Source organism: Chelonia mydas, chromosome 3 (assembly GCF_015237465.2).
Source record: "Chelonia mydas isolate rCheMyd1 chromosome 3, rCheMyd1.pri.v2, whole genome shotgun sequence".
Classification (NCBI taxonomy): Eukaryota; Metazoa; Chordata; order Testudines; family Cheloniidae; genus Chelonia; species Chelonia mydas.
Window position 1 is genome coordinate 69,636,692 of NC_057851.1, and position 26,746 is coordinate 69,663,437.

The window sequence follows — 26,746 nt, forward strand, 5'->3', positions numbered from 1 at the left end:
TTCTAACTGCTGTACACTTAGGCTTTTTTTTTTTCAATTCTAGATATCTCCTCTCTGCTTCATGCATCATCCCCAACAATAAAAAAAATCTGAAAGAAATACTTAGTAATTTTGTTGATGATTCATGTGGTAGAATAAAATACTGTAGTTTTTTCTGCTAGGCTAGAAAGGCTGTTGATAAAAACACAACCATAAAAATGATTTCCTACTTCTGCAAAGAGATGTACAAATGTCTACTAAAATGCCATCGAAGCAAAATTGGCATCGAAGCAAAATTGGTGAAAACTAAAACAAATGTCAACTTCTCTATGAGTACAAACACTGTAAAGAGTGTCGGTGATTAAAAATATGGGAGTGCTACCATTGCTATGACACAAAACTTATGTTCTTTCTTATTGTGATCATTAAAGATTCTATGTATAATACTTTTCACAAGATTAGTTAGCACAGAAGTCTTGGCTGTATTCTATTTTGGATTATTGTATTCTATCTACCTAAATTCCACTTGTTGATGGATATAGTCTTCTTCTTTTTTTCCCTATGTTAACCTGCTGTGTAGAGATAACTTGTATTATTAAACTGTTACCATGTTCCACCCATGAAGGGGCAACATTTAAATGGTGTGCTAGTGGCCCTGTCTATATATCTGATTCTCCATTATCTTGCAGATTATTTAGTCATTTACATTAGTGCAAAGTGAAAACACAGTGTGTACAAAATACTACCATTCTGATTTGGTAGTATTCTAAACACAACCTCTTTGCACAGGTGGAAATTACTGTATAAGAGGCAAGTCAGTGGAAAATCAAGCCAATAGATTGTAAAGTACCTCACAGTGCCAGATGCTATACAAATTAAAGATATAATTAGTGCAGTGCATGATGATGTTATACCTTTGTTTTCTATGAACTGCACCTCTTCAGTTTCTAAGAGGCTGCCAACCGCTGAAAGCAGCTGCGATTCTGTGCTCAGTTTAGATGCAGACTGTTGGAGAGAAGACATTCTCAGTGCTGTCTCCTGGAGATTTCACTGTTTTTATTTCTTATTGTGCTTAATGACATCTAATCTTAATCAAAAGTAAAAGTCATTCATTCTGAGTGTACCTGTCTGCTTTATGTGTATGGAAACCACAAAAAGTAATAGTGTTCTAAAGAAACTTCTTTCTTGCTGAATGCTAACAGTGAAGTTGATTAGTCCTTTAAATACCCAATTTATCAGCTGATGCTCCAAGATCGTTTGCATAATACTTTGAAGTGCTGCCTCCCATAAATGTCAAAAAGAATTAAGGAAAGAATAAAAAATACTAGATTCATAGGTATATTTGAAAACTAATTGTGAAGAAAATGCCAATGTTCTTTTATGACTGACCTAATTATCAGGGGGTGAGACGAAAGATGACAAGACATAGAAAGATATCTGACAAGGCGGTGTCACAGACCATTGCTTCATTGCTTAGCTAAGCAAAAGCCCATTTTGATGGTGCAGTAAACATTAGCAGCTCTTTAAAAAATTCCAAAGTACAAGGAAGGTTCTGGTAATTGATATCATACATTCATTTGTTCAGCTTCAGTCTTCAGATGCTCTTTGTAAAAGGTAGATTATTCTGGCAATTAAAAAGTACAAGTACTGTAGTTAGAATACAGAAACAAAAATGAACCTTCACATTGGTGTGCAAGGTGTTTGATATGGGAGTTCTGTTGGAACTACATAACAGCTGTGTTAGATTGGTGAAGCTGAAAAATTATATTCAGTAGAGAATGTTTACAATTTAGAAATTATGGATAATTGCATTTTTGCAGCATTTTTATTTGTTTGTTTTGTGCCAACAACTAACATTCCTTATGCTCCTTCTTTCCTAAGTCCTAACTTAGACTTCTGGTCCATAAGCAAAGACACCCAAATACTTCCTGCAAAGACTTCCACCTAAAACTGTGCCAGACATGTCCATCTTGAGTTGCCCATATGACTTCTACTGACTGCCCAACACTTGTGCCCTCTACCATTAGTAAAAATATATTTTTTTCTGTGGATAAACCCTCTCGCCCTGTCCGTGAATCTCTTAAGGTGTCCCCTGGCAGTTCTACATATTTACCGAGGGCAATTCCTTCTTGCACAAGAGAAGGAATTCTGGGTCACCTGGCATTGGCCACTGTTGGAAGACAGGGTACTGAGCTAGATGGACCTTTGGTCTGACCCAGTATGGCCATTCTTATGTTCTTATGTTCAAAAGCAGCAGCCACAATAGCATGCCAGCAAGGATCACTATGCATTGCTCTTTCCTACCTCTAATACCAAACTCTACCAACCCTAACTCTTCCAAGTCAGTGAGGGCTCACTGCCATAGCCATGTTTTTGTTTTGTGGCCTATAAATTATGTGGAATGAACCGTTTGCTCAGCCCTGCTATTAATGGTACTGTCACTTATAATATTCAGTTCACAGGAACCATTGGTAAATGGACAAGACAGACTTTACCCTTTGGACAGCACAAATATCTAGTGGCATCACAAGATATCTTGGTCCCTAACTTGCAATGGATAGGAGCACTGTGGACGTACATACATGTATGATACATATCCACATGTATATACGTCAGTTTGCACCTGATTTCTAAGATTATAATAGGGTGGGAGTTTTGGACATTGGAAATGAAATCCTGGCCCCACTGAAGTCAATATAAGTTTTGCCATTGGTATCAATCTGTGCAGAATTAGGCCCACACTGAATGCTTTTGAAAAATCCCACCAATATTGTATGAGGAAAAAAAGAATTCTGCTGCCCCTAACTTTTAAAATAGAACAGCTAACAGCAGGCTAATTGCAAAAAGATTTAAGAGTAAGAAAAAAAAATATCAGTGGTTATTAGAATTTGTCACACAAAAAGAAAAAAAAAATCTACCATATTTCTAGCAAGCAAACTACATTTGCATATTTCTTTAGGTTGATGTGTTATATTTAAATTAACTTCTCCAGCTAATGGTTGGTTCTCTAAGAAATGTACCAGCTGCTGAAGCTGGCAGAATTTTTACAATGTATGCCTGCAATTCAAAAATAATTTGTTTTTGTGAATTATCTAGAGTATGACAGTTTGTCTACAAATATGTCACTCTTTGTTTACCTCACTGTGTGTTAATTGGATTAGCCCCTTATTCCAATGAAAGGAACTGAATCAGCCTTTATGGATGCCCTGCTGTTTGGCCTACCTCTGCAGCCTCCTCCCAAAAAATTCCTATTGCTACTAAGAACAGCAGGGAGTGCAAAGCCACCCACTGGGCAATAGTGTGGGCTTAGCAAGACTAGGCAGCTAGCAAATTAAGAGAACTGGGTTTTTATAGAGAAGCTGGTTAGCTGCATACACAGAGCTAGATCTCTTCTGTACAACAGTATGATTAAGTCTAGGAGGAGCCTTAATAGACCGCCAATTGCTAGAAGCCTTTTAGAGTCAAGTGTTGGGGTGAATGATTTTGGAGTTTTGCTTGTTGTTGGTTTGATTTGGTTTAGTTTGAAGTCAGCTTCCTCCTCTCCAAACAGCTGATGCTTGCATTAAGCTAAGATCAAATAAAAAGCTTATTCAGCATTTCAGAGAGACCCAGGAGGGGGGAAAATAGTATCAGAGGCTAAGCTTTCTTATGCCTCCTTTGTATGTGTCAGTTTACATTATCCTGTGTGATGTATCATTTTTCCCAGTGCACTTAATATTATAATGAGAGGGGGATTGTTATTATAGAAATATGGAAAGGCACAGGAATAGATTTGCATGAAACCACACCTTTGACCTGAACTTTTGAACCCTATAGCTGTGAAATAGGCTATTTATACAGTCCCTGGATTATTTGGATAGATTCTCATATTGCTCTTTTTCGGGGGGAGGGAGAAATGATACATGTTTCTTTTTATCAGCTGCAACAGCAGCACTAGTGTTCTGATAACTGAATAACTACTGGTATATATGACCCCTCCTGAAATGTTTCTTTCAGTATGTCGGTACAGTATGGAAGTGATAAAACCAAAAGAAATATTCTTCAGTATGATGAGAAGGGATACATTTTACTGGGAGAAAAGGGTCTTACTCTCTCTCATAGGCAGCATATCCTTTGATGTTTCCATTTATGACTACTGTCTGACATCTGATGAGGAGCTTAAGGTAAGGAGCTGAGCTGATTCATCCCCAGAGTAGGTCCATCCTCTACACACTGATTGTGGCAGGTATCCTGTGGGGAAAAAACAGTATGTGATCATGTAGACTATATCATAATGCATAGCATCTCTTATGATAAATTTTATACATTTCCAGAAGGCTTTAGACAGCATACACAGACCCAGTCTCAGGGAAATTATGGCATATTGTGAAATATCAGCAAAAAATATTAGAATCATCAAGGATCTAAAAGGTAATGCTGAATGTACAGTCAGAGACAGTGATATCAGCCAATGGTTTGCAGTGACAACTGGAGTAAGACAAGGGTGTATTAAGTCTCCACTATGGTTTGCACTGATCTTTGACCATGTCATGAGGAAAGTAACCACAGAAGGCAACCAAGGAATTTTAGGGACAAATGATAAAGTTGGATAACCTCATTTTTGCTGATGACATTGTTCTGCTGAGTTTGACACATCACTTAATGGAAGAAAAGACAGAACTTTTGGCAGACACAGCAAAACAAGTCAATTTGTTCATCAAGGGGAAGACAAAATATACAGCTATCCATGCCCCAAAAGCAACCATCACAGTGGGCAGGGACACAACAAAAGAAGTATGTCATTTTTTCCAAGCTAGGGAGTGAGATGTGAAATTATGGTGACACCATGCTAGATGTCAAGCAACAAATACCAAAAGCAGCAAATAACTTTCATAAGCTTGAAAAGATTTGGAAAAGTACATAAGAATGGCCATACTGGGTCAGACCAAAGATCCATCCAGCCCAGTATCCTGTCTACCGACTGTGGGCAATGCCAGGTGCCCCAGAGAGAGTGAACCTAACAGGTAATGATCACGTGATCTCTCTCCTTCCATCCATCTCCACCCTCTGACAAACAGAGGCTAGGGACACCATTCCTTACCCATCCTGACTCATAGACATTAATGGACTTAACCTCCATGAATTTATCTAGTTCTCTTTTAAACCCTGTTATAGTCCTAGCCTTCACAACCTTCTCAGGCAAGGAGTTCCACAAGTTGACTGTGCACTGTGTGAAGAAGAACTTCCTTTTATTTGTTTTAAACCTGCTGCCCATTAATTTCATTTGGTGGAACAAGTAAAGTATATAGTTCTTATATTATGGGAACAAGTAAATAACTTTTCCTTATTCACTTTCTCCACACCACTCATGATTTTAAGTAGCATGATTGGCACTGTTACAAAAATACACTTTTTAACACAGAAATCTTGTCTGTTCTCCTTAATGGAGCAGTGTCATGGAAATCTGCAACAGAAATTAATAACTAGATCACCTAATTCCAAAGTAAATGCCTGTGGAAGATCTTCAGAGTCCATTGGAGAGAGTTTCTTTCCAACATCCTTTGCAACATCAGCAATTCTAAGTAAAGCAAACAAACCTAAAGCATCAAGCATGGTAAGAAGAAGATGATGGCCATATTTAGGAAACACTTTATGTCACTGATGCAACTTCCACATCACATGATAATATGGGCATGACCTGAGAAGAGAAAAAGAGGACAGCCTAGAGAAACATTATGCAAAACAATAGAGAAAAAAAGCCAAATCCAGCATGACACTTGAAAGCCTGAACGAACCAGCACAACTCCAACATAAATGGTGGAAAGTGGTGGACACACTATACATCTGAGGATACAGGAGAAAGCGAGCAAGCAAGCAAATGCACAAGGTGGCTGAATTTGCACCTTAATAATGCTCTTTTAACATAGCTTTTTGCATGTAACTGCAAAAGTATGAAATATAGATATAAGGTAAACATTTCAAATGCACCTAGTATAACTCGGCTTCCTAAGTGGCAACATCACTTCGATTGAAAATGAAATTTAGGCTCCAGTATCATTCATGTGCTTTTCAAAATGTTTCCCATGTACTCTCCTCCATGAACTTATTATTTTATAGTTATATTTATAGTTATAATTCAGTTATAGTTTTGGCCTTTACAATGCTCCCTGGAAATGAGTTCCACGGTTTCACTTTGCATTGTGTGAAGAATGCTTCTTTCTGTTTTAAAGCTGCCATCAATTAGTTTCATTGGGTGACCCCTGGTTCTTGAGTTATGGGAAGGGGTAAATAACACTTCATGATTCACTTTCTTCACACCATTCATGATTTTATGGACCTCTACCTTTTCCCCCCGCCCCCTTATTTGTCTCTTTTCTAAGTTGAACAGTCCTGGTCTTTTTAATGTCTCCTCATATGGAAGTTGTTTCCTACCCCTAATCATTTTTGTTACCCTTTCCTATTCTTTTCCAATTTCTAATATATTGGAAAGATATATTTAAAGATGGGGTGACCAGAACTGCACACAATATTCAAGGTATGGGTGTACTATGGATTTATACAGTGGCATTATGATATTTTTTGTTCTGTTACCTATCCTCTTCCTAATGATTCCCAACATTCTGTTAGCTTTTTTGACTCCTACTGCGCATTGAGTGGATGTTTTCAGAGAACTATCCACAATGACTCCAAGATCTCTTTCTTGAGTGGTAAAAGCCAATGAAGACCCCATCATTTTGTACATAGTTGGGATTATGTTTTCCAACATGCATTACTTTGCACTTATCAACATTGAATTTCACCTGACATTTTGTTGCCCAGTCACCCAGTTTAATGAGATACCTTTGTAACTCTTCACAGTCAGCTTTGGACTTGACTACCTTGAGTAATTTTGTATCATCTGAAAACTTTGCCACTTCACTGTTTACCCCTTTTTCCAGATCATTTGTGAATATGTTGAACAGCACTGGTCTCGGTATAGATCCTTGGAAGACCATGCTATTTACCTCTCTCCATTGTGAAAACAGAGCATTTATTCCTACCCTTTGTTTCCTATTTTTAACCAGTTACTGATCCATGAGAGGACCTTCCCTCTCATCCCATGACTGCTTAGTTTGCTAAGAGCTTTTAGCATGGGACCCTGTCAAAGGCTTTCTGAAAGTCCAAATGCACTTTATGAACAGGCTCACCCTTGTCCACATACTTGTCGACCACTCAAAGAGTTCTATTAGATTGGTGTGTCATGATTTTCCTTTACAAAAGCCATGTTGACTCTCCTCCAACATATTGTGTTCACCTATGTGTCAGATAATGCCATTCTATATTATAGTTTCAACCAATTTGTCTGGTACTGAAGTTAGGTTTATCAGCCTGTAATTGCCAGGATCATCTCTGGAACCTTTTCTAAAAAAATCAGCGTTACATTGGCTACCCTCCAGTCATCTGGTACAGAGGGCGATTTAAGTGATACATTACATAGCAGTTAATAGTTCGAAAATTTCGTATGGGAGCTTCTTCAGAACTTTTGGGTAAATACCATCTGGTCCTGGTGACATAATACTGTTTAATTTATCAGTTTGTTCCAAAACCTCCTCTGTTGACACCTCAGTCTGGGACAGTTCCTCAAGTTTGTCACCTAAAAAGAATCGTTCAGGTGTGGGAATCTCTCTCGCATTTGCTGTAGGGAAGACCAAGGCATAGAATTAATTTAGCTTCTCCACAATAATCATTGGATTTCTTGAGTGCTGCTTTAGCACCTCAATTGAGCAGGGGACCCACTGATTGTTTGGCGAACTTCCTGCTTCAGATCAAAATTTAGAAAAAGAAATTATGTTAGTTTTTGTGTCTTTTGCTAGTTGCTCTTCAAATTCTTTTTTTTTTCTTTGTTTGTTTGTTTTGGCCTGCCTCATTATACTTTTACACTTGACTTGCCAGAGTTGCTCTTTTCTATTTTCCTGAGTAGGATTTGACTTCCAATTTTTAAGGAATGCCCCTTTCATCTCTAATTACCTCTTTTACTCTGTTATTGAGCCAAGGTGGCATCTTTTTTGTCTTATTACTGTTTTTTATTTGGATTTTGGTTTTGGTTTTTATTTGGGGGTATACATGCAATTTGAATCTCTCTTATGGTGTTTTTTAAAAGTTTCCATGCAGCTTGTAGGCATTTCACTATTTTGACTCTTCCTTTTAACTTCTATTTAACTAGCATCCTCATTTATATGCCGTTCCCCTTTTTGAAGTTAAATGCTACTGTGGTAAATTTCTTTGGTATTTCTCCCCTACAAAGAAGTTAAATTTAATTACACTATGGTCACTATTACTGAGCAATTCAGCTATATTCACCTGTTGGACCAAATCCTTATCTTCTTGTATCGTTCCATCAGTTTGCCACCACGCCTGCTGGGCAGATCCCCAGCCATCCATGTGACTACCCCTTGCATCCCCCTCGGCTTTTTAGCAGTACAGCTACCATGGATGTGCCCTGGCCATGGCTGCTGCTAACCCTGCAGTTCACCTCAAAATATTCACTCTTGCTCCCCAGCCTACTCCCAGCACTCCTCCCAGGGCAGCCCTGGTCTCAGGGAGAACTATCAGTGGAAACCAGGAAAGGGGGCATAGTGCTGTAGAGGCAGGGTAGCTCCTCCTTCCAGTTGGGACGGCAGAAGTCCTATATTAAAGATGTTCTGATCAACAGAGTCATAAACATGTGCTCATAGTAACAAAGACTAAACTCACCCTCACTGGCTCTCTTAATATTTCCAGTATGTGTAATATCTCATTTTGGGCCTAATGTTATGCAGCATAATTGCATCATTAGTTAAGTGGTAGCTATGCTCAATTTCAGCTTTCTATTGGCTTAGAGAAAGGGTTTCAAATTTGCATTTAAATGAAAATGAGGGAAGTATGTTAAAGGTTTCTGTTAAAAAACTGCCTGGTTTTGTTAATTATTTTTTAACAGGAACAGTAAATATTTTCAGTTGATACAGGTTTTTTTACTATAAGATTTGTATTTTCTCTTTTCTTTATCTAGAATGTCAGACATCCCTCATTAGAGCAGTCTATCACTTTCTGTGGCTGAAGAAACCTTTCCCTTTTTCCTGTAAATGTTGGAGCAAGCTAAAAGAAAACAAAATCAAATAGTTACTTTAAAAGTGTAAGTTCAAAATGCTCTAATATAAACAGACTAAACTGTATGCAGATATAAGCTAAAACATGCAGTAAAGCATATCTGTGCCCCCCCCCCCCCCCCCCCACTCCCACTCCTACCAAAGAGCCTGATTCTGATCACCCTTATGTGCATCAGAGTGAAACAGAAATAACTCCAGGGACAAATTGTAAATTATAAAATTGTATGTAAGTGAAATCAGAATCAGCCCCAATGGGACTTTCTGGAGTATAAATCAGGGCTGAATTTCATCCATAAATTATACGTTTCATCTGAGGAGTTTACTTAAGGTTTGCGGTATCAGCTTCAATTCAGCACCTGGAGACATGAGGTCTGTCTATGAAATCACCTTCCTTGACACTGAATCACTTGCTTTTAATTTTGCTTATAGCTTTACAGCTTAAGTGCCATCTAGTTTCCATTAGTAACATTGTAACTCATCTTGTTTTTCATGATACTTTTGAAATCATTCGTAGTAATAATTGCTTCTCTGCTTTCCATTTACTGTAACCATTACAACTAATTTGCTAACAACAGCTACACTTCTGTTACAACCACAGCTTAAAAAATATGTCAGTTCTTTAAAAAAAACAATTTGCACTGGACATCCTCTTCTTTGGGGATGCAATGTAAGCATTTAAATAGAGAACTGAAGCATTTAATTAGTATGTGCTTGCTTCCTGCTAGCAGGACATCACACTAGAGAGTAAATGGATTAAGTTTCTTGTAACGCCAGCCAGGAGACATCTTGACAGTTGTGTTTTTCATTCTCAGGTGTCTAGTTAAGAGAAACACAGGGGTCCAATTCAACCTTTAAAAACTTTATCTTTGACTAGAATGATTATTGCTTTGGAACACAATGTGATTTTCCACAGTAAACTTCGCAAGGGATTATGCTTTTCAGTGCCAGTTGAATGAAGAAAGGGATGAATAGAAAATGTAAATAGAAGATATTCCATGGGAAACGGAAGGTTAGGGGATTTATCTCCCACTTATTACAATCTAAAGTTCACAAAAGAAAACAAACATTACAGAGTTATTTATATATTTCTGATTGGTTTGCCTTTCAATTTTTTTTGTCTTGATATTTTTAGGGTGAAGGGACATACAATCATTTTTTAAAATATATGGATTTTAATTTTTGCTTCAAATATTTTAAATTATTAGTTGTGTTTCCCTCCAACTATGAAAAAGATAAATAAATATTTCTCTCTAGACCTGTGTGAGGCCTGTAAGCAAAGGTTTGGACCAAAAGCTGAAACCATTTTATAAAAACATTAGCCTTTTCCTTTAAAAGTAGAAGGCCAAAGAAACTAGAACAAAACATGTGAACTTGTCGTGTGCTGCACAGGTTTTACATGAACTGCTTCAATCTTATACTTAAAGTTGGGGGAGCTAAAAGAAAATCTGACTGGCAAACAAGTTCAAATTGTAAAGGAATTGAAATGTGCCCAGCTTGTGCTTTTGAACCTAGATTTCAACTTAATTTAAGCCAGTTGCAGAGGGAAAAATATCTTGTGGTTTCGAAAGTTTCTTGGTTGGAGTCACCTTTGTGATTGATTGGTGGATGGGCATTGGCCAATCCCCTTGGTCCCTCTGTCCCCTCATGCCATATCTCTTTTTTTTCTGTCCACTTTCCGGCTTTTCTCTTTTTTATTATTCTATTATTTACTATTTGGTCTGGGGTAGTGCTTAGAGCTCCTAAAAAGGTTCAGAGTATTTTAGAGATGCATGCTAAAATACAGTCAATGAAGAGTTTACAAATGTGAATATTTTGTCTCTGTTCTTTTTCCTGCTCTCACCTTGGCTTTTCCCCTCGTACTTTGTTTTTTTGTGCTTTCAGTCTTCATACATTTCCCCCTTTTTTTCTTGTCCCCTTCCTGCTCTCTCAATTTGGTGGGCATCCATTAGTGGCTCTGTGAGGATGGGCCCCATGCTGTTGTAGTTGAGCAATGTGTTGCAAAAGCAGCCACACAAAGCTTGACTGTGTGAGCAGATCCCATGGGCTAGATTCCGCCACTTTTACTCACCTTAAGTCATACTTTGCTCTTCAAGTAATCCTACTGAAAGTCCATAAGAGTGCAAGAATTGAGCCTAGAGCCTATAAGCATGAACTATTCTTGTGACCATATGTATTATGGAGTTCAATGGAAATATGGATTTCCAGAAGCTGCCCAGCACTTTACTCCCAGGAGCAAATGAAAATCAGAGTGGACCAAAGGCATACAGCTTCGCACCTCTTCCAACTGCTCCTCTCTTCTGCCTATGTTTAACAGGACTAAGGTAGGTTGGTCTTGAAGTTAAGGCACTAGAGTGGGACTCAGAAATTCAGGGCTCAGTTTTCACCTGTGCGAGAGACTTCCTGCTCAAATTTGGGTAAATCTGTCTGTGGCTCAGCTCCGCATATGAAAAATGGGACTACCACCTCTCTAAATAACCAGGGGTATTTTGAGAGTAAATTCATTCATAAGCCCCTCAACAAATTAGGTTAGGTGATAATACCACATTAGGGGGCTATTCTATCTTCTCTGTTTCCTCTCTTTATATATACAGATGATGAAGTATTATATATGTAGGCTTGGAAGGATTAGATTCATATAGGTAAATATCAGTAAACACTGATATCTCTACACACGCACACAAGCTAATGTAAAATATGTCTATCAATAATAGAAATTTAGAGAAAGGCAAAGTAAGAAAAATTCTGTTTGAGAACTTAGCGGAGTTTGATTTCAGGATATTGGCATGTGACATTGACAATTTGTATTTTGACAGCTATAAAGCTTTAACTTTTTGCATCTTGGGGTCTACTGTCATTAAATAATTTTTGTGTGACCTCCCATTGTCTAAGCCCACCCCCAATAATTTCCTGCAACTGTGAAAATTTAAATTGGTAAAGAAAACCAACACACTTAAAACCCATCATTTTGTGCAACTGAAAATTTAAATCTATTAAAAACCAAACAGATACATAGGCATATATAGGGTTGGCACACTTTGATTTTTGTATATATATATCATTTCAACTGATAATATTAATGTTTATTTTTAAGCAGTTTTTTTTCCGATTGTTAAAAGATGTATCCAGATAGCAAAAGTACAGAAACAAGCATTCCTTACATTCTAAATGGAGAGCATCATCTATCAATACAACTAGGTTCACTGGTTTTATATTAGTGTTTGACATACACAGAGTATATTGGTTAAACCGCAGTTCATCAACAGTGTTCATAAAGGTCCAAAGGTCTGTGCTTGACAGATTCCACACACCTTTCAGGACCTGAGAGAAAGCATTCACCTGAAACAAGCTTCCCTCCCCTTTAGCAACAGTTCTTGTATATAGCAAGTTCAAGGCTGGTAACTATCTCAGAAGAGGCTTATTAAACCTCACTTTCAGTCTGGCTATAATTTTTTTTTTTTTGTCATGTGGGTTTCTTTCAGTTTTCTAGCCAAAGAGTGACACCCTTCAGAGTCCAGTTTAACAAGCTCAAAATATTTCATGCGTGCCTTGCTTCTCTTGTTTTCAATTTAATCTCACCAGCAGGAAAAATTTTCCCCTCCCTTTGCAGCTGAAGTGGCCTTGGATACATCAAAACCAGTGTAGTTCTATTGTGCAGTGGGGACAAATTTGTGGATGACTAGAATGGTGTTTTGTGACTCTCATGTGCAGGCTGCAGATTGACGGAGGTTCATTGCACCCCTGTGTGCCGGTGGAGGTTGGAGGCAGGTCAAAAGAAAGCTGGGATAAATCTAGTTGGTATGCCACTATGTGGCCTACCAGCCATTATCCTTACACAGAGAGTATGCGTGCAAATGCTGTATGTGGAAACATAAGGTGCCAGATTCACCAACACACTCCACCTGCTTTCCAGTGCTCCAGAGAAGAAAAGCAGCTAGAAATCATGCTTAAACTTTAACCAGCTTTACAGCAGTTTTGCAACTCTGAAGCAGAACGAAACAGACAAAATGCACTGATGATTCTAGTCCACCATCTTATATATTCTTTGAGATATTTCCCTGCGGTTCAGGGTTTTAAAGCCGGTCAGGGGCTGCTCTAACTTACCCTGGTGGGGTTAGGGGAATTTTAACCCCCTGATGTGTGGAGGATAAACACAACATCAGCTTCTGCTAAACATGTCCTGCTTTGTACTGGAATCCCCGCCCCCCCTTGTCTCTTTATGTTGCTACCAGTGTAGCTCAGCTCCACATAGGTGCCAATAAAATTACTTTGGAATGATGCAGAATCAATCTTGTGCAGTCTGCACCAGTTCTGAAGTCCCTCACCTTTTATTCCTGCTGTATGCTTGTGAAATGTGCAAATACACCTGAGAACCTGGCCCTCTGAGTTATGTTTCAGACGTGTAGAAGTTGACAGAAGAGAGTTTATAAAGGAGTCTTTTGCTAAACTTTAATTAGGATTAACCAGTCAGAGGTCATTTTCTATTCTGGTTAACCCTAATCACACTGTCTAAGAATAAATGGATTACAGGATTAGCTCCTAGTTTCTGAATACCTTTAAAAACATATTAGAACCTGAGGATCTCTTTAAAAATGCATAAAAGATACCTCACTAAAAAGAAGTTTCATGCACTGTTTTTGTTGTTGTTGTTGTTGTTGTTTTTTTCCCCTTTCAGGAAAAGCTGAGCTCCATTTCTTGAACAATCCATTTAAACTTGTATGCAGGTCCGAGAAGGTTATCTTCCATGCTTACAAACCTGATATACAGCATATTCACTGGACATCTCATGCATGCAGAGGAGACTGATCAAAGAATGTTCATGTCATTCTTCATCACTGTGTCACTTTCTCCAAAAGATAAAACTAGCTTCTCTGCTCATTTAGAAGCATGTGTGTTCGGTTTCTATTAAGTTGGAAATTGGAAAGTGCATGAATTCTTAAAGATTTGATAAACCTTTAGAAAGTATTCTGATGGTAATGAAGTTCAGCTTAACAAGCAGTTTAACATTCATAGGCAGTTAGTCGATGCAATGCATTTTTTTTTAAAGCCACTGAATTTACATCTGAAAATGACAGATAGGATAGAAACATAGGGAGAAATAAATTGAAGACATACACTGAGTAACCATATAATAAAAAATGTAACCATCTAGAGCAAGGATAAAAGAAGGCCAAGTGAGTTGAAATGGCGTGCGTGCATGAGAGAGTAAACACATACACCATATGTTAGAGCAGGGATCGACAACCTTTCACATGCGACCCATCAGGGAAAGTCCCTGGCGGGCCGGGCTGGTTTGTTTACCTGCAGCATCCGCAGGTTCAGCTCCCACTGGCTGTGATTTGCCGTTCCAGGCAAATGGAGGCTGCAGGAAGCAGCGTGGGCTGAGAGATGTGCTGGCCGTCACTTCCCGCAGCCCCTATTGGCCTGGCACAGCGAACTGCGGCCAGTGGGAGCTGCAATCAGCCGAACCTGCAGACGCTGCCGGTAAACAAACCGGCCCGGCCCGCCAGGGGCTTTCCCTGATGGGCCACATGCCAAAGGTTGCCGATCCCTGTGCTAGAGTCACACTTTATGCTCTGTATATTGTCATAGCAGTGCACAACATTACCTGCTTACGGAGGAAATATGCAAAGATTGAAATTCACCTCTGTACAGAGATGTAGCACAAGGCCTACACAGCAAATATGGGCATAAGAAGAAGTTAATTTGCTCTTGTAGTAATTAGAAGCGCCACAGTAAAAAAGGCTCCTTCCTACTGAATTCATCAGCTTGGCTATAGCATAAAGATTTTAGTGCAGACTCTTTCCACACTGAGCACAATACAAACATGTCATCATTTCCCATCTCCTTCTTACCTCTGTATAATGTTGACTAGTTATTGTATTAAGTTATCACTGCTACAGCATTAGTAATTAAATTCTCTTCTCCTCAGTGCTAAGTGGCATCCCTTTTTGAATGGCGATATTCCTGTTCACCTCTCACAGTGAGTTTCAATGCTTGCACCCACTTGAGATCCTGACATGGTGAATATAACTAAGGCTACTGACATGTCTACTGTGGCACTGTGTTCACTATATCTGCCCCACATAGAACCATTTCTGTGCCATCAGAGCCAGGCAGAACTAATTTCAAGGTTTCAGAGACAGGGTTCTCCAGTACTAAATACTGTAACTAGACCAAAGACTATTTGATGGGTAAAGAAGATGACCATTCTCTTCCTACATGATAGGATGTGATCTGAAATAATGTGGTTTAAACCAGTGACCTAGGGTCTACTTTTAGATTTGTTTTCAGTCTATCAATTGGGCTGTTTTGAAAAATTATTTGAAATAATGCATATTCCTATGCTCACTCTAGATCTGTGGATTTACTCCAAAGTATAGTTCTTGTGCCTTTGTTTTCTCTTTACACGTCTTTTCTTGGGCAAACTTCACTGCATGGTTTTTATTACTGTTATGTTCAGCTGGACCCCAATCCTGCAAAGACTTATGCATGTGCTTAACTTTACCTCAGTGAGTTTCCTACTGAAGGACTGGGTCCTTAATTTGTATTTTCTGCTTACACTAATCATATGTGTATCTACTGTTTCTTCCTAAAAGACTAATCAGTTAATATTAAATACATATAAAACTAGAATTTTGTATTTTCCTGCTATTTCATTTCCTCTTCCTTCTCCCCTTCCTAGGCCCATTTCTATAATCAGTAGAATCAGGCTCATACTTCTACAGCTACATCTTGTGGTTTTCATTTATTTAACAGTGGGAAAAAAAATTGTCCATTTCTTTCTCCCCTTCAATCATTTCTCTGAGCAGGTTTCTTGAAAAAAATTGTATGGTTCATGAATTTTTCAAGTAAATTGGGGCCCACTTTCAGGTGAATCATTTTCAAGAGAACCTTGGTCCATTTGTCATATAAAGTGCTGTGATTCTGATATGAAACTAAGCTGTTTCTACTCAGTGTCACGTTAATAATTTGAGTTTGGTGCTCCTAAAACTTCTTAAAACTCAAAATGAAACTGAGGGTTGGGGCATATGCATGGGAGCCCCTGAAAAATGAAACCATTTTCCCCATGGCTAGTAATACCTCATTATAAAGAACTATTGATTACCATTGAAAATGATTGTGTATTTAAGATACATAAGCATTGTTCTTTAATACTTACTCAAGCATCTCTGGTATTTGACTTCATGAAACTACAGGACTTGGCCCTGGTGTTTAATTTTTTATATGTGTCACAGCTCTGTCTGTGTTGTCCCTCAAAGCTTATTTCACTCTCTATCTTTTTATTTGTTCACTAGTCAGGCTATGTATACAAGCTGAATGTTTTGTCTTTTTGTCTCAGTTTTAAGGAAGTAGTTACTATTTGATCTACACTCAGCTTGAGTTTAAACTAAAAACTCACCTGCTTTCAGATTCACCATTGTAGTAATTGATCAGTTGGCTTCACTGATTTTATCATTGTTTACCAAATTAAATTTTATATCCTCTTTGAAAACTAAATGGATTGAGCAGAAAAGCAGAAGGGTACAATGCTGGTTTTTTTGTTAGAAGACTGGAGAGCAGCTCCAGGACTGGAGGATCTGAAAGGGCACCTTTGCATCTCCCGTTCAGAGCTGCATAGAGCACGTTTTAGTTGCAGCTGAGAACCTATCCTGATGACAATAGCAAGATGAAAAGCTAGGACTACCCCATCCTCCAGATCATATCTGAAATGGTGCTGACTCGAGCAGTAGCATGGTTTCATATTATGGCATTTTGAGTAGCTCCTGTGTAAGAGTGTGTTCTCAACATTCAATACTACAAATAATTTTATATTACATTAATTGTGATTGTTACTATTATTTATGAAGTTTTACCGATACAGCATTTCTGGGTAAAAGTAAGATTAGTCTGTCAATAGGAGATGCTCCCAGATATCTGGTATTACAAAAGATGAAAGTGTAACTAAGAACCTGCATATAATATCTTTTGTAATCTGAGTTAACGTCCTTCTGGCACTGTGTGTGGAGGCAATCCCATGTAAGACAATATCAGCAGGAGACAAAGTGAAGTAAAGAGGATTGTATCTGACAGAGCCCCTTCAATAAGTTCGTTGATTGGCTGGAGAAGTGGGAAGCTGGCCTAAGGTTTTTCCTTCAGAATGAGCCAAATCAGTTTGCTGTAGATTTGTACTTTTAAAAAAGTTTACACATATAGTTTCTTCCTGGGAAATCCTTCTTTTGGTATGCTTCATTATGGCAAGGTAAGTGGAAAAAACTCTGACATCTTTCTACTTTCCACTGACAGCCTATGGAAAAATCTCTCTCTCCAGAGCAAATTTTATGACTGAAGGATTCTTACTGGGGTGGCAAATCAGAAAATATAAGTTGTTTCATGTAAGGATGAATTTCTGAGGTGCTACATCTAATCAAGCTTTTGGAACTCTGACAGTATGTAAGTATTTCTGTGAATGTGTCCAGAGGGATCAGTGTAATGTCATCATTGTGGGCACTCTTCCACATATTGTTACAAAAGGAACCACTGTTTCTGATGCCATAACAGCGACAGAAGATTAACAAAACCCATAATAAAATAATAATCATCTGGGTCTTTGAAAGAGCTTCCAAAGGGGCAGGATTTGGGAAGTGCTCTGGAGTACAGGTGAGGGTTTGATTTATATTCAGTTTGGTCTCTTTTATAATTTTTAAATAAATTGACTATGAAATATGGTTAAAATTCCTCCATTGGAGAATTCAGCGCAATGCTGAGGCACCAATTATTCCCACTTATGGCCTGAATGCAGAGCTTAAGTGGAACTTGGCCCACACCAGGGCTACACAATACCCTTCTCCTACCCAGGGGTGAATTTCATTCTGAGTAACTAATATACAGAATGGTCAAATTACAGTGTCATCCTTCTCTCCTAAAACTTGCCTTCAGTAGGATTTGAAACTATATTTTCCTCCTACAAGCAACATGCATATTTATGATCAGATAAATGAGATTCTTTATTTCTGAACTACTTGTACTTGTCTCGTCCTAAATTCACAATATCTACAAAACAAAGAAACCTATCTTCCTGCCTGAAGAAAAGGAGATGTACCTAACACAGCAATGGAGTATTAGTGCCTCCCCACCTTGTCCTTTTATTTAGTGACCTAGATATCTCACCTCCCCTTTACTCTTAAGTCAATACTCACCCTATGGCTCTAAATTCATCAGTGTTGTTCTGTGTTTTATGAATTAATTTATCATATTCCACCACTTCCAGAAGATGAATGCTACCCACTGCAGTTTCTTGAATCATGAAGCTATTGGCTCTGATTTGCCCACACCTCCATAAACCACCTTCAATGGGTGCAGGCATGCAGCAGAAAGGCATGTGGAGTGTGGCTGATTCCCCAGCCTAGCCATCACAGAGGTAGAGGAGGGTTCAGCTGATCATCCACAGGTCTGAATAAAACCAAAATTTATCCAAACAAAGTAGACTTTTTCAGTAGGGATGGAAGAACCCAGGGGTATAAAAGGGTGTATGAAAACTCCTAGAAAGGGGTTGGTTTTTTTTTCAATTTGAGATTTTGCAAACACTTGGGGGGTTTCACAAAACGTATTTTTCCTCCTTTAATTTAAACCATTGTTTTTCAAGGAAAAAAATTAAACATGTGTATGTCAAACTGAATGGAAGCCTGTGCTATGCAAACAATAAAGATTAATGATTGAAAGTACGATAATCCTTACTCTGTTTCTAGGACTACAAGGGGCATAACGTGGAAAAAACATGAAGCAGCACACAACTTGCATTTTACAAGAGCAAAGAAGAACTCGAACATCAAAAGTACTGTGTTCTCTTCTAATACGTTCCTAGTGAGTTTTAAGTTTGCAAGAATGCTTGTGACACATACAGAAAGAATTAAGTCACGTACCAGGATAATCCTTCCTTTTCTGGGAGGCTGTAAGTCTGCAAAAGTTGGAGCACATGCTGGGAGTTGAAGGTATTCAGTAACTTGCAAGATTGGGCACTTAACTGCTGTCACTTGTACCACGAACTAGACCTTGCCTGATAGAAGTATTCACATCACATACTTAATTGTATCGAGAGGCAGGAGTCCAATCTTGCTCCCATTAAAATCAGTGTGGCAAAAAAATCTCATTCCTGCAGGCTCCATAATGACCATTGGCATGAAATTCTAAGGTCTCCACTCAGTCATTTCTTGAGCAAACACCCAAAAAACTCAGATGTTCAGAGCTGTGCACTAGTAAGCTGGAAAATATAATAAAATAATCATATCCTTGATTTATTCTTGATTTCAGACTAATTGACAGTGATAGAGTAGCAACGTAGTCTCCAAAGAACATAGTGAAATATGAGCTTTTAATCTATTTAGGACAGCTTACAGAATACTTTGGAGATGGAGCAATATGGCCTCATATAAAAAAAAATCTAATAGGGAGAAATAAATGATGATATAACATTTTCCAATTAAACTTAAATTAAGAAGAAAGAAAACCAGACCAAAACAGAAGTGTTCCCCACACAAAGCCACTTATAGCTTAATAAAACAAATAGTGAAATGCACATTCTACAAATCAGTAACTGGAAACCTCACTGGTTGCTTAGGCCCCATAGGAAGTCTCACCAAAAAAGCCAACAAGGGGCCTGATGGTGATACTGCAATACAAATAATAATAAGAACACAATAATATATGGGACTTTTGATGAGAACAGAAATATAGTTCCTACTTAAGAAATTTAATTTAATGGAAGCCACAGGGTAAAAAATTCAAAAGTACCAAAATGGCTTAGGAACATGAGTTCCATTTTCAAAAGTTAACGAGACTTAGGCTCCCAAGTGTGAGTAAAAATGGAACTTGGTTGCTTTTGAAAATACTACCTACAATGCCATTTGATGAAAGTCAGTCAAACCTAATTGTCATATTGGTGGGTGAGTTTGGTGAACACAGTTAACCTTATGAGTGTAAAAACTATGTGTCTTTTGCAGAATTCCATTGAATAATGCCAACAGGGCACATTTCTCACTGAATGTATGCAGCAGAAACATTCAGACATTTAAAAAAAAAAAATCAGGCCTCTTTGCCTTCCCCTCCAGTCTTGCTGCAAAAGGAGTGTACCAGCCAAGAGCTGGAAGGAGTTTTGGATTTTGCCACCTTCTCATCTTTCCCTCATACCATTTTGATTTCCTGCTTTGTTATTTTCCTGCTTTCTCTCTCTCTCTCCTCTTTTTACTACAACGCTTCCAATGCCGTCCATCTTTACTTCCTCCTTCCTTCTTTATGCCTTGATAGTGGTGTGGCTGCTCATTCTCTACTGGTACGTTCTTCCTCCTTAGTCCCTGCGTTCTCCCATTTGCTCCATTCCTCCTGAAAGGCATGGACAGACTGAGGAACTAACCATTTGTATTCTGTTGTGTCCCTTTCTGCACAATCCTTCCTTTCTCAATGCTTCTAATGTCTTTTTGCCAACCTCCCCAGGTCTGCTTTTTTATAAGGCTCTTTGGGCTGATGGATTCTTCCTCCTTCCTCTATCTTCCTCTTTGTCTCCTTCTCCCTCTCCTCTTTACTAAACACTCAATGATAAGTTTCAGACTAGCAGCCGTGATGTTTCCCCGCTCTATGTTCCAGCAGAATCCTGTGTTGTGTCTGTGCCACAGCAGACTTCAAAGTGGGACTTACCAGCTTTGGCAAATTTCATTTTCCTCTGACCTACATGAGCAGGAAAGTTAAACTTATCCAGTAGATTTCACTTTGAAGTATGCTGTCCTGTAAATGCAGTACTTGACCAACAATGAGAGGGAAATCTAGAAAACAAGTTAAAAGGAGGGCTGGGATGTAAGAGGAAACATGCAAAGACCCATACAGAAGGTTTCCTGCAGAGATGTGGGACACTACAGCTTCAGACAGAGGATTTGGGCCCCAATTCAGGAAGGAATTTAGGCATGTGTTAATCCCACTGGCTTTATTAGGACTACTCAAATGCTTATACACATGCTTAAATACCTTGCTGCATAGGGCTTAAGTAGGCATGAAGAGAAGAGACAGGATATGTAATTATTAAGATTAGTACACTTGAGTCTCTTATGGAAAATTTTTATAGAATTTAAATTCTGTTATATATAAAAATTTTATAGAATTTAACATTTGAACCAGTCTCTAGAATTTAGCATTTTTTATCCCTGCTATAGAATTCTACCAATCAATTAATTTATATGTTTTTTTTTAATAATATCTAATGAGATCTATAAATTAAGTCCCTATTCAATTCTGTTTGGATTTTTTTTCCCAGGAGGAGAGTTGGGGACCCCTAAAAATGTGATTTTTCTACTGGTGCTTAAGGCATTCACTGAACTTATGACTTGTTCTCTCTGTGAAGCTTTTTCTAATAATGTGTATTAAGACGGTTATATAAAAATAAATTGCATTACATAGTATTGCAATGTTTTCAAATATCACATTAGGTTAGTCTAACATTGCGAATTTTCTTCAGTGCTATAACAACATTCATAATACTTTGGTTGGTGGGTGTTTTGTTCTTGCTATTTCTGATTTCCCTTTTTTCCTGGAAGAAATGCACAACATTTCCCAGCACACATAAATAAGATTTGTTTTTTGCATTGTACTGTGGGCACTGTGTCTAGGTTTACTTCAGCCAGCTAAATCTAATAAACATCTACTGGGATAGTAATTTTTAAGTTCAAGTTCAATATTAAACATGTCAGCGGTACACTTAGCAAGAAGCAGGGCAGCAGTTTGAAGAAAATGCAAATCCTGTTACCAGCAATTTTTATCAAATGGATCCTTGTTTGGGTGCTGGGATTTCATCAAAAAGCAATACTTAAATGAAACAAATCCTTCTGCAGGAGATTATTATTTTGCTTAGATACAGATAGATTAAACATCTATTCATCCATATACTTTTGACTAGTGCACTGCTACTTCACTTTTTCATTATACACATTGGTGAAATGATTATTAGATTTTGCATCTTGTTTTCGGGAAGTTTTAGGCAGGAGCAGGAATGAACTGTCTGCATTCATACTTATTATCTGATACCTGCCAATGTTATTTAGTTAAAGCTATTTTTTCCTTTCCTTTTTGGAATGATCGTTAATGGCCAAAAGATATTAAATATCATATGTATACACGTAAAACAAGAATTGGCAAGAATTCATAGAGCTATTTCATAAGTATTATCTGGAGCACAATTCTGACACAGGCCAGCGGTGGAGCTCAGGCTGTGAAGCCCACCCCCTCACTAGGGTTCAGAGCCTGAACTGCAACCAAAATGTGCTGTCTATTCAGGTTTTAGACCTCTAGTGCAAGATCCATCTACCCTGAATGTATTGACCCAGGCTGAGAGCCTTTCTCCAAAATGCTGTGTAGACATACCCTAAGTGAATTTGAGCCAACGTCCCATTTTCAAAAGTCATTTACACACTTAGAAGTGTTTCAGAGTAGCAGCCATGTTAGTCTGTATTCGCAAAAAGAAAAGGAGTACTTGTGGCACCTTAGAGACCACAGCTCACGAAAGCTTATGCTCAAATAAATTTGTTAGTACTCCTGTTCTTTTTATACTTAGAAGCATAAGTCTCACTGAAATGTAGGATCCTAAGTCACTTAGGTGCTTTTGAAAAACGTTACCCTTTGTTCATATCGCAAAAAATTACCATCTAGCTCTGTAAGTTAAATTAACTTTCTTCTTAAATAGAGTCTCTGAATTCTGAAGAGTATATTTGCAACTCACCAAAGAACTGGTGTGCATACATTTTAATGGTATGTACCACCAGTGGATGTATTAGATTGATTACAAAATCCATTGCTGCAGGGGAATAACTAATCCTGCACTGGCATGCTATGTGGGTAAAACTCAGTTCTCTAACTACACATTTCTAGTTCTAAAGCTCTTGAAAATATTTCTCCTAAAGCAACTTAAATGACTGTGGCAAGAATCACTCATTTGAGTGCATTCCATGTAACGTTTCTGCTCATATTAAGAGAGACCCACAAAAGAGACCTTGTATTACTAAAAAGGTATGGCCACTTGCTTGACTGCTGTGGTTTGATATTTAAAATGTTCAAGAAACCCAACTAGCCTCAGCCAACTTATTGCCTGAAGACAAAACAGGATAGTACAGGAAAGAAAGAGTCAATACCATACCAATTCTTTCAGAAAGTGGGTTCTCACAGTGTGTTCAGTTCCCCTTATGCTTCCAAAATACACCCCCCCAAAACCACCTCTATTCATACCAGACCTATTTACAAGTTAGAAGGTTTTCAATACATCATTTAAGACCCAATCCAACTGTTCATACCAGCTCCTTAACTGTTCTGTACCTTTCTGTAGCTTTTCCCCAACCAGAGCCTTTCACCTCTGCAGGCGAAGACTCTGGCAGGGGGGGAGGCAGCAGGGAAAGGCTCTATCAGCTACCTGCAGTGGGGAAAGGGTCACTGCTGCCAGAGACTTTTCACTGACGTGTGTAGCTACACACCGCAGTGTGGACAGATCTTGCTTTTCACTACATCACATAGCTACACATACCTGACACGCCACCACCAGTGATGTGAAGTGTAGATGTACCTAAAGTCACTGTGCATATGGCAAGTTATTTAGGAAAATAAATCTACTAAATAAAAATATATACTGACTTAAAACAATACTCATAGCATAATTAGTCACTATCACTTCATTTACTGATATTATGTCACTCTTGGATAGAATGCAGGATGAGATCTAGAAATAGATAGGTACTTGGTATGGGATAAACATGAGGACTGACATTCACCAGTCCAACTGTTGGATTTAGTATCATATTGAATTGGGACATAGACAGCTTTATTAAGGCAATCTTTCCAGTTTGATTCTGGTTTTTCTGGAAAGGTTCACAGGGGGCATAGTTCAGTTTGGCATTTCAACTTGCCCACTGGGACATGGGGTTGCGTGAGATGTTTCCATTTTTTCAGCAACCCTGTAAGCTTCTTAATAAAATTATTTCCAAATGCTACACCCTGGTCATGGTGAATCCTTTTGCAAAAACACATTTTAAAACAAAGTGAATAAAGATTTTGTCCACCAGAGTCTTACCTGACTTGTTAGAGGTAGGGTAGGCCTGAACAAATTTAGTGAGGTTGTCTACTATGCCTAAAATATATTTATATCCTCCTTTGCTTCTTTCTAGATGCAGAAAGTCTATTAATACAAGCTCTAACGATTCTGTTGTAACGATGATAGTTATTTCAGCATAATTATCAAACCCTGAGCATTTACACCAGAACTTATTGCGTGGCAAGCTGCGTTCTGTGCACTAACTCTCCATGTACACCCTGCTGTTCCGCATTAAAAATTCCCTAGTGAACTCTAAGGTTCTGTTGTTTCAAACGCAATACATCAAAGCACCCTAGGAAACCTTTAGTGGGTATCGGCAGGATCTATATGGACAGTTTATGAATAGCATGCTGGAGCACTGTAGATTTACATCCCAGTTTGCCGTGCAGTAAAGTGCTCATGTAGACATGCCTTTATTTATTCTTGAGTTAATGAGTGCTTAAATACCGTCATGATGAGCACATTAAGAATGAATAGTTTACAGAGAAATTGTGCTCCTCGTGATCTATACGATGTCCTGAAATTTACACCATGGGACCCAAAAATGCAAAGATTTTCAATTGCTAGATGTGAAATTCAATCAAAAGGAAATATGAAGAAATTATTTTCCCTATAGATAACCTATTTGAGAATGAATTCAATGGATTCTTAGTAATGTGTTACTACATATAGTGTATGTAATAAGAATAAAATGTTTACATTAAAACAATTGCCTTTAGTTGATAATAAACATAGTGAACTAGAACTCCCTAAACATTTCATGCAGTTTAAGTACGGAGTAGTAGGGAACATTCTGGGCACATAGTTCTAATGTGGAATTTTGATCAAATGGAGTAAGTGGTTCAATACCAGAAAGGTATAAGGTCCTACAAAAGAAATATTCAAACACCTGTGTGTGGTACTAGGTAGAATTCAACTTGGTTTTAACCAAGAATATAAGATAAGATGTCCTGTGCCTGTTTCTGTTTCTTTTGTTTAGTAAAAATATTCTCTTATATTGTGTGGATTAAGAATTGTGTTTAATCAAGAACTATGACCCAGAACTGAGTGGTGTATGGAATGATCTGAAAAGAAAATTCCCACAGCACACTCATTGATGTCAAAGGGACTGCTCAAATGCTTAAAGTGAAGCAAGTGCTTAAGCGCTGTGCTCACTCACTCCCACCAGAGAAGGCTGTACAAAATGTACCATAAAACCAAACAGCTTTTTCAAAGTTAGCTAGTGAATAATATACTTACATGCAACTTTTCAAATGCTGCACTATGGATCCCCCACTGGAGTGCAGCAAGGAGTAATGACCTTAGTGGCCAGAAAAGATGTTTTAAAATAAATAAATAAATAAATAAACTCCCTCAGCCCAATTATGTTTTATATTTATTCATTTTACGGTTTGAAATTTGCTTTTGATGAATATTAGAGCATTCTGGCATAAAATTAGCTTTTTTGTGAATATTATTTACTGAAGTATTTTGTATCTTTTGAATAAATTAGCACCCATCCTATACCCCCCCCCACACACACATCCACCTCTCTGTTCTGGGCAATCAGATAGTTATTTAAAATGAAACTCTATGAGGGGAATAACCACTCAGCAACACAGTGTAACCTTTGCAGAAGAATCAGATAGTCAGTAATTGATATAAAATATATTTTTTGACAGAGCCATTATCCCTGCTATGCACACTAGCAAACAGATCAGTTTTGTAGCCTACTCTGAAGATCAGCAGATTTGGGATTTTTCAGACCAAGTGTGCTAATGAGTTCAAAAGTTGAAAGGCCCTCATCTAGAATAACTGATAGCAACTCTTTTAAACTGAGAGTGCTCCATCTTGAATGCTTCTGTTGACCATCACTGTGGCTATATCATATTGGGGGGTGTCTCAAGTAGGAAGTTACTAGACCATTTACAGCTTTATAGGTCAAAATCAACACCTTAATAAGCTCCACTCATTGACCAACTGGCAGCCAAAGCAGAGCATAGAGCCCTGATATCACATGTGCAGATGCAAGACGCGCTGCTTAATAAGCAAGCAGCCGCATTCTGCACTAGCTTCAGTTTCGAAGTGGATTTGAATTGTAACCCCACACAGTAGTATAATCTTGAGGTGACAAAGTCATGGATCACAGTAGAAAGTATTAGTGTCAGCAAAGCAGAAATACTTGCATGTTCTCAGAGACTGAACACAAATGGGTTGCTTACAGAGATGAGCAGAAATTCTTTTGAACATAACACAAGAATTTTTTAAAATTATTGTATACAAATAAAAATTAAAAATCCTTTAGTCACATAAGCACAGAGGTGAAAGTAAGCCAGTACGCCCCGGTACGGCGTACCGGTAAGAGCTGGTGTGCCGTACCAGGACCGGCTTTCAGAGAGGGCAATTTAAAGCCCTGGGGTAGCGGCAGCGGGGCTGTGGTGGGGATTTAAAGGGCCCCAGAGCTCCAGCCGCTGCTACCCCCACCCCTGCCCTTTAAATCCCGGCCTGAGCCCTGCTGCCCGAGTCCTGGGGTAGGGGTAGGGGGGCTCTGTTGGGGATTTAAAGGGCCCCGGAGCTCCAGCCGCCGCTA